This window comes from Cibotium barometz, chromosome 58, assembly GCF_041138505.1.
Source record: "Cibotium barometz isolate CiBa-2024 chromosome 58, ASM4113850v1, whole genome shotgun sequence".
Taxonomy (NCBI): domain Eukaryota; kingdom Viridiplantae; phylum Streptophyta; class Polypodiopsida; order Cyatheales; family Cibotiaceae; genus Cibotium; species Cibotium barometz.
In genome coordinates this window covers 1,813,501-1,823,597 of record NC_141103.1, presented here as the reverse complement: position 1 = coordinate 1,823,597, position 10,097 = coordinate 1,813,501, and positions in this window count along the sequence as shown.

The following is a 10,097-nucleotide window of genomic DNA, read 5'->3' as shown; positions in this document are numbered from 1 at the left end:
CTCTCTCTCTTCAACCATCCTTGGAGCTTTCCTTTCAACACACAAACCAATTGATTGGTTGGGGGCTTCTTCTTTGATAGAGAAGCAAGCAAAACAAGAGGTAAAGTGTAATTTTATGGTTTTTCTCTACTATTCTCAATGTTTTTACTTCTCAACCCCTCTTAAGCTTGAGAAGTTTCTTAATTAAGTGTTTATAATGCAAATCAAGCTTTTCTTAAGTGTTGTAATGAATAATTAAGAAAAGTTTACATTTATGCTTAAATTAGAATGCTTTTATGTTTATCTCTCTCCCCCCCAAAGAATGGTCATTCCTATGACCAATTCTCTATTCAATTGATGCTTCTCATGGAGAAATTCTTAATTCACAAATCAAACTCTAGGCTTGTGAAGCTAGTAGAGGTTAAGAAAATAGTTTTTTATACTTATATGCTTGTAAATTATGGTAATATTATGAGATAAATCCATAAATTGGATTTAAGGCTAAAAGATAGTTATACTATCATAATTACATTACTATGTCTTATTCTTTTAAAAAATATTAAAATTTACCAGTAGTAGCAGCCGAGCTATGGTAAAATTTTTAAGAAATTGTACCTCATCCTTGGCAATGCATAGCCTGCTATTATAATACATAATTCCTTTATCCAGGTTGTACCCTTGAACTCGGTTCAACTCCTGAGATGAGGAGTTTTGCTTTCCTACATAAGTAGGATAGCAATAGGGCCAAAGAATCTATCCTGCACGATCTTCTGTCTTGCTTCATTAATCAATGGATTTGACACCACTGTGATTGCAAGCAAGGAGGCTTTTCTGCTGAGGGCATCTGGCTGCTACCACATTTTCTTTGCCTGGGCGGTACTTGATTTCAAAATCAAATTCCTGCAGGGTTTGCATCCACCTTCTTTGCCGCATGTTGAGATCCTTTTGAGTGAAGATCCACTTTAAGCTCTGATGATCTGTCTCCATAACTTCAGGGCAGCATAGAATACTGAAAGTAGCTCCAAGTCATGGACAATATAATTTCTTTCATGCGTTCTGAGTTTTTGGGATTCATAAGCCACTGCATGACCTTCTTGCATGAGCACACCTCCCAGGGCAAAAACACTGGCATCAGTTACTACCTCAAAGGGTAGAGAGAAATTTGGCAACCTTCAGAACGGGATTGGTTATCAAGACGGTCTTCAGCTTATCAAAAGCACTCTGACACCTGCGAGACCATTGAAATGGGGTATTCTTCTTAAGAAGATTAGTCAGGGGGGAAGCTATGAGAGCATACTTAGGTATAAAAATTCTATACCAACCAGTTAATCCCAAGAATCCCCCACCTTCTTTCACTGTCTTTGGTCCAGGAGGCCAATCTATGACTGCTTGGACTTTTGCAAAATCTAGAGAAATTCCGTCTTTGGATACCAAAAAGCCCAAGTATTCAACATGGTCGACAGAGAAAGTGCATTTGCTCTTTTTTGCAAAGAGTTGGTGCTTCCTTAGAATCTCAAGAACTTTACGGACGTGAGCTTCATGGTCAGCTGCATTCTTTGAGTAAATCAGAATATCATCGAAGTATTCTCTGAGAATGTTTTACATTAGGCGATTGAATGTAGCTGGGGCATTTGTCAATCCAAACAGCATGACACTAAATTCATGGTGCCCATAGCGAGTATTGATGGCTGTCTTTGGGATATCTTGATCATTAATCCTAATTTGGTAATACCCTGATTTGAGATCTATCTTTGTGAAGATCTGGGCTTTATTTAGCCTGTCCAGAAGCTCATCAATTCTGGGGACATGATACTTACTCTTAACTGTCAGCTGATTGAGACCTCTGTAATCCACACAGAGTCTTAATGTTCCATCCTTCTTTTTCTTTAAGAGAACTGGCGCTCCCCACAGTGAAATAGTGGGTCTTACAAACCCTTGTTCTAACAACTGCCTAAGTTGTTCCTTGAGTTCAATGGCTTCAAGGACTGGCATTTTGTACGTGCACTGGGCTATTGGTGGCTGAGCTCTGGGGGTCAATTCTATCTCATGATCTACTTTCCGAATTGGAGGTATCTTTGTTAGCTCTGCTGGGAATAAATCATCATACTCACTTAACCATTTTGGTTATTTAGCCTTTAACTTTGTGTCTACTGGATTCATTTTGACAACATAAATGACCTGCTTCTTTCTAAGCCCTTTCAGTAACCTAGAAGCTTTTACTAATTGCAGATTTGGGGATCTAGAAATTCCAGTTCCTTGAACTTTGTTCCCGTGAAGGTCACAGAAGGAAATGGTTCCATTGTGACAGTGAATGTCAGCTTGATTTTTGTGGAGCCAATCCATTCCAAGGATTCCGTCGAAAACTCCCAAAGGTAAGACTCTGAACTGGCAGTCAGTTACATTCCCATCTAGCTTAAACTGAATACGATCTGTCTCATGGGGTGAGTGAAAAGAATCTTCCACTGGCCAATTCAGTTTGCATAGGTTTCCGTGATTTTTGTTCTAAGACTAGCTTATGCAAGCATCCTGGGGAAACAAATGAATGAGTGCTACCTGAATCAATCAAAAGCTTAAATGGCTTACCCTTATACTCAGCTGGAGCATGGATGATAGAGAATTGACAATTTAGCCCTTGGTTTTCAATTGCGACATAAATCTGACCTCTTTCCTCTTCTACTAGTTCTGCTATCGTAACTGCTCTGGCTGCTCTGCAGATAGGGGCGGAACTCTTTCTCTTGGTTACCCCAGTTCTGGGAGGGAGTTCTGAGATTACTCTGAACAGAGGCAAATGGTTGAGCTAGAGTCCTCTTGGGATTGCCCTTATTTTGGCGAGACGGTTGACTGATACGAAGGGGCTGGTCTTTGCACTCTGGGTCCTTGACTTCCCTTTCCTCTTGACATGGTAGGAGTCGGGCTGGTGACCCAAACCCTTACACCCAAAACACATGTTCTCACTTCTAAGCTCATCCCTCTGAATCCTTGAAAAATGTGGGACTCCTGAGAAAGTGTTCTGAGGGAAGGGTCTTCACTTCTGAATCTCCCAGCATCTTGATTCTGATTAGGGCCTTTTTGCCTCTTTGGGGGTGGAAAGTTTTAAGCACTTCCTGGGGTTTGGAACCTTTTAAAGTTTGAGGGTGCAGCAGGCTTCGGCGAGACCTTAACAACAAATGCTTTGGCAAAGTCCTTTGCCATTCTGAGACAACTTCTGCCATTGAGGCTGGTTTGGCATTTTTCACTAAAGTGTCCAATGGCTCGTTCATCCCTCGAATGAATCTGGCCATCAGCTTCTCTTTATCTAAAAGTGGAGAATATTTGAGGAGAAGGGCAAATGCCTGATGGTATTCTTCAATCGTCTGGCTATCCTGCTTCAGTTCCAAGAACTCATTCATTTTGGTTTCCAGGAAGCCCGGAGGACAGAACCTCTTCCTGAGGTAAGCTTTAAGATCTGACTAGGTCTGGGTATTTTGGTCGAGATGGTTTGTCTCGCAATGCTTCCTCCATACGACCCTAGCCGTTTCCATAATTTTCAAGCTGGCGAGAGCCATCTTGCTCCTCTCGTTAACCGATTACATCAAAATACTCTTCCATTGCCTCGATCCATTTTTCCACTACTTCTCTTAACTGTTCTCCTTCACCCTTAAAGGAACCAGGTTGGGATTGGTGCAGGGCTTTATGAACATCCGGATCTAACTCTTCATCATCGATAAGAGGATCCGGTTGCCTAGCACGGGCCGCATGCCTCATGATTCTGACCAAATGAAATTTTTGTCAACTTAACTTTGTCATCATCAGATTTATGACTATTTAATTTTTGAGATTTATTTCTTAAACAAATAAATATTCCATCATAATTCTTGAAAACAAGATTCACTCTGATAATTTTATTAACCAATATTCACAACCACGAAAACAATTTGGAATCTTTTGCAAAACATCATTTATTCCAAAAGTTTTTGATATATACATAGAGCACCTCGGCTCCAAAAGTCACCGCCTCAAACATGTACGCATAAAAAGGTGATACTGCGATGGATACATGCTATGATATACATGATTCATCACTGATAATGGTGCTGTAATTCTTCTCCTAGGAATAAAGCGGCTAAGAAGTCTAAAAATATGGCAAGAAATTCTAGAATTTCGGGGTGAATGATTATAGAGTTGGACACAATGAATAACTCCTAGCCTTTTCAAGATCATGGTTAGCGAGATATTCTATCTAAGTCTCTCTCGTTGATTGGTATTGACGCGAATACTTCGTCCCCCAGAGAACCACATAAGCTGACGTCGCTCTAACTTGACTTTGTCATAAGATTTATGACTATTTAAGTTTTGAGATTTATTTCTTAAACAAATAAATATTCCATCATAATTCTTGAAAACAAGATTCACTCTGATAATTTTATTAACCAATATTCACAAGCACGAAAACAATTTAGAATCTTTTGCAAAACATCATTTATTATCAAAAGTTTTTGATATATACATAGAGTGTCTCGGCTCCAAAAGTCGCCGCCTCAATCACATATGCATAAAAAGGTGAGACATGCTATGATATACACGATTCATCTCACTGATAATGGTGCTGTAATTCTTCTCCTAGGAATAAAGCGGCTAAGAAGTCTAAAAATATGGCAAGAAATTCTAGAATTTCGGGGTGAATGATTATAGAGTTGTACATAATGAATAACTCCTAGCCTTATCAAGATCATGGTTAGCGAGATATTCTATCTAAGTCTCTCTCGTTGATTGGTATTGACGCGAATACTTTGCCCTCCAGAGAACCACATAAGCTGACATTGTTCTACTGGATCAGGAAAGTATAGATCCTCAAAGTGACGAGCGAGTCTCATTCTGCTTTCTCGGGTTGTAGTAGGGGAGTTAATGAGATTTTCAAAGGCAAAGGCGATCATATCCTGACTCTGGGAGAGTCCTGGAATGCTAGACAGATTTGGGGTATCCATCTAAAAATCCAGTTCAATTTATGAGTTTTTAATTTATGTTCATTTCAAACATAATCTTAACAAGTGAAAACATTATTTTCCAAATTTACTTTAAAATTTTAGGCAATTTCTGCTACTGTTTTGTAAGTTTACAACAACAACCCTCGAATACCAGCTGCTGTGAGACCCCCCCTCCACGCACCGGCGGATTCTCGGTTGCTAGCAAAAGCGGAAGTAGCTTCCTCTTGCGCAAGGCAGGATTTCTCACTCGGGGCCTCGCCCTCAAATGTCCGGACACGAGACTAATTTGGTGGTCATTCCAAAACCAAAACTGGGAAAATTTCCCTTGGCCAAAAGGCAGGGACGATTCCATCTTATTGATTTTCTTAACGAATTTTCTAACGGGATTAAAAGACTAAACTATCCTTCACCTGATTAAACCAGATAGAAGGAAAACTATCACTGACTTAGATTGAAGAAATCAACGCTTTTTTCCTAACCGAAATCAGGCACAGTCGTTAATCTAATCATTTGAGGAAATCAATGCTTTTTTCTAGCTAAAGTTAGGCACAGCCATTGATCTACTCATTTAAGAAATTCTTCAGGTCTTCATTTAACTACTCGAATTTTAAGCATATTCCTATTATTTCAATTTAATTATTAAAACTCCACTGATTCCAGCCTAACCCCATATGGACCACCCAACCACTGGAATCGGTAGAACCAGACAATTACTCACCCACCCATAATTGAATGCCTTTCTTAACTTTTGCTTTCAAATACAGATATGCACACACTCCTCTTGGAAACTTTAACTTATAAAATAATCCACGTTATGACATAACATAGCATGCGATCATAACATGAAAGAGGTAATCAAGTTATAGAAGACACCCTCAAAGCTCTCTATGCACACGAGAACAAGAAAGATAGTTGAACTTCCTACATATAGTAAAATTTTCCTATGATCCTTATTATAAAAGTATTAGTAATGAATCCTCTTAAAGCTATCTAGGGTCAAGATTTCCTTACATCCTTGACTTGGCTGACCCCCTAATGAAGGTAGAGATTTTGAAGCAAAGATGCTTGATGAGATGGACCATCAAATGCCATCTATAAGAAAAGATATCAAAGCTGGTCAAGGTAGACATAAACATTATGTAGATCCCAAGAGGTTGAGTCATGATTTTGAGGGAGGCCATATGCTTTCTCTTTGTTTTATGACCCTTGCAATAGTACCACAAGATCTTGTGGTCCTTATGGTATTACCAGGAATATTGGAGATAAATCTTATGACTTGCTTCTTCCTCCATAGCTTTTGCAGCATCTTCCATGTCACCTAGTGAGAAGAAGTATCATCCAAACCATGAGAACATCTTAGAAAAGATTATTACTTCGTCATGCTTGCTAGTGCAAGGTACATTTGGAATTGGAACCCAAGATATTCAAGAAATCTCTACAACATAGGATTCTAAAAGAATGCTTAGTTAAATGGAAGTTTCTCCCTGTTGAAGATGTGACTTGGGAAAAGAAGAGGATATATAGAGCCAAAGATAGCTTCGATTCGTGAGATAAGGACATCCCAATCCTTAAGTGAGGAAGCAGTGAAGAAGAATTTAAATTTACAAAAGCCTTTGAAAATTAAGATTCGGATGATAATCTTGAAATTTTACATGATTCGTATAGTCAAGAAAATATATAAAAGCATACATGTGTGTGGGTACCCTTGTGTAAAAGCACTTAGATCCTAAATGAATTTTGAGAAATTTTAGTCTTTAAATCTTATTGGGTATTTTAGAGTCTCATGTGTGCATGTCCACCTCACCTCGTCTTTGCTTGTATCCCACCATATGAGTATGTACCCATGTTTGTATGTCCAATAGCCGTAGGGCTTAATGGGGAAAAAGCCATTAGCAGAGCATAAAGGATGAAAGCCTAGGAGTTACTGAGGATCTTCACAAAATGCAACTGGTACAAGAAGATGCCAAGAATTGAATGCACCCCATAATGTTGACACGATGATTGAGAGAATCTAGGGATTTTATGACAGAACATCGCATATGCGATCATAACATGAAAGATGTCATCAAGCTATAGAAGACACCCTTAAAGCCTCTTGTGGATGTGAACAAAAAAGATAGTTGAACTTCCTACATCTATTAGAATTTTCCTACGATGCTTATTATAAAAGTATTAGTAATGAATCCTCTTAAAGCTAGCTATCTATGGTGAAGATTTCCTTACATCCTTGGTTTGGTTTGACCCCCTAATCAAGGTAGAGATTTTGACGCAAAGATGCTTGATAAGATGGACAATCAAATACAATCTATAAGAAAAGATATCAAAGCTGCTCAAGGTAGACATAAACATTATGTAGATCCCAAGAGGTTGAGAAGTCATTTTGAGGGAGGTCATATGGTTTTTCTTTATGTACAACCCTTGCAAAAGTATAAGAAGATCTTACGGACCTTATGGTGGTATTATGAGCAATATTGGAGATAAATCTTAGGACTTGCTTCTTTCTCCACCACAGCTTAGGTTTGCAACGTCTTCTTCTATGTCAACCTAGTGAGAAGAAGTATCATCCAAACCTTAAGCACATCATAGAAAAGATTATTACTTAGTCATGCTTGCTAGTGTAAGGTACATTTAGAATTGAAACCCAAGATAATCAAGAAATCTTTATAACATAGGATTCTAAAAGAATGCGTAATTAAATGGAAGTTTCTCCATGTTGAAGATAACTTGGGGAAAGAAGAGGATCTTTAGAGCTAAAGATAGCCCCAATTTGCGAGATGAGGACATCCCAATCCTTAAGTGAGGAAGCATAGATTTTAAATTTGCATGAAAATTAAGATTTGGATGAAAATCTTGAAATTTTACACGATTCATATAGTCAAAATAATATATAAAAGCATACATGTGTGTGGGGTACCCTTGTGTAAAAGCACTTCGATCCTAAATGCATTTTGAGAAATTTTAGTCTTTAAATCTTGTTGGGTATTTCGGAGTCTTGTGTGTGCGTGTCCACCTCACCTCGTGTTTGCTTATATCCTGCCATATGAGTGTGTACCCATGTTTGTATGTCCAATAGCCTTAGGGGTTAACGGGGAAAAAGCCATTAGCAAAGGTCAAAGGATGAGAGCCTAGGAGTTACTGAGAATCTCCACAAAATGCAAATGGAAGAAGAAGCAGCCAAGAATTGAATGCATCGCAGCATAACTATCCTACTAATCATGATTAGGAGTTAATCCATTTTAAAGCTCTTTTCAACTATACTCTACACCCCCAGCTGGTGGAGGGGCTTGATCTCCCTCTAGCCTTAACATTAGGCTAAAAGCTCTTAGCCACAACTAGCTATAATCCCTATGCTTCAGACCAGTGAATCAACGCATCAAACTGCTGCCAAGATCTGCAAAAAATCACGAAGTCGTCGACGCCTTATTTTCTGAGAAAAACTCTTAATTCATCATCATGTCATGGAATTGGGAGCAATGGAGCTAGACCAACGGGTTTTTGGGTGTGCTAAACATGCTAGTGATCTCAGATTTGAGAAATTCTTCAAGGAGAAGTGGCATCAAGCTCTGCATCAAATCTACAAGTGACTTTGGTAAAACAGAGATTAAGAATTCAATGTTTGGTCAAATCTTTTTTTTCTTAGCTTGATCCTCTACTAGACTAACTACTATTGAAGCCCTTGAAAAGATCTGAGCTCATTTGAACTCTAAGGCACCAGATCTGGCCTCCTTGTACACCCTATTTTTTGCACACAAAATAAGAGATTATTTCACTAATCAATAATTAATTAGCACTAATCACTATATTTTGGTGCAATTGATGGTTCAAATTTACCATTGGGTATCTGATACAGATCTCTATCACTTTAGATTATAATTCGGAGATGGTTTGATATCCCAACCATTCAGTACCAAAGAATCAATTACCCTTAGCTTTATACAATTTTTGGTGTATTCATGCTTGTAAATCTGTTGTAATCATCACCAGATTGGAGTTATAAAAGGGTAGAAACTACCCTTGAATCTTGAATTGGATCAAGAGGTAAGACCCCCTTCACATCATCATGAGCAGTGCGCACAAGAAATAGTTAAATTTAACGGGGAGCAGTTCCATACATGGCAAACAAAGACCATGTATTTTCTTATGAGGAAGAATCTGTGGAGGCTAGTTGAGGGAAGAGATGAATGTCTAGAGGAGCATGGGATGAGTGGAAGAGCAGAAATGAGAAAGCATTAGGACTCATTGCACACTTAGTTTAAATGATGAAATCATTCACCACATTGCAGGGATACAACAAGCTAAAGATGCATGGGATGAACTTAACAAATTATTTGGCACTCAAGCAAAAAAAATCAAAGATAAATCTGCTAATGCAATTCTACAAACTTGACATAAAGGAAAGTGAACCTCTAACCTCACACTTGAACAAATACAAAAGCATTAAGCAACAACTGGCAGCCATTGGGAAGAAGGTTTCTAGAAGATGACGAGGCACTAGCAGTGCTTCTGAAAAGTGTGGACAAGGGGGAGTATGAGAACATTGTGGCAACCTTAATGAATGTACCAGATTTGAAGCTGCATGAGATAGAAGGAGCTCTACTAGAGCAAGAGAATAAGGTCAAAGAGAAGAAAGGATTGGACCCAACAACTGGAGAGGAGAAAGCATTCTACACACGAGGAGGCCTCGCATGAGGACGAGGACGAGGATGACGAAGAGGCAGGGGAGGAGGAAGGACCTTCACTTGCCATAGCTGTGGGAAGCGAGAGGACACATGGCTAGAGACTGCTACATCAAACCAAATGAATAAGGATCGACATCGGTAAACTTCATGGTGGAGACTCCTAAGGTAGAGGAGTCAGAACATCTTTTCTATGAGAGAAAGAGAGAAACCCCACAACCCGATGTAACCTACCCCAACATAGTAAAACCACCTCTGAGCCACCGATAATGTAGGCCATGTGGTAGATGTATGTGTGAGCACTTTAGTCAAGGTCACGGGCACTTGTAGTAGCCTTGGACACATATAGAGAGAGTGTCAAAGACTATGAGTTAGGGACTTGAGGCACTGGTCTTGCGGGCTACCAAGTAAGAGGGAAACTTGGTATAAGGTCTAGGTGTGCTAGAATTATTCACTTTGTTGAAACATGCAAGTGAAT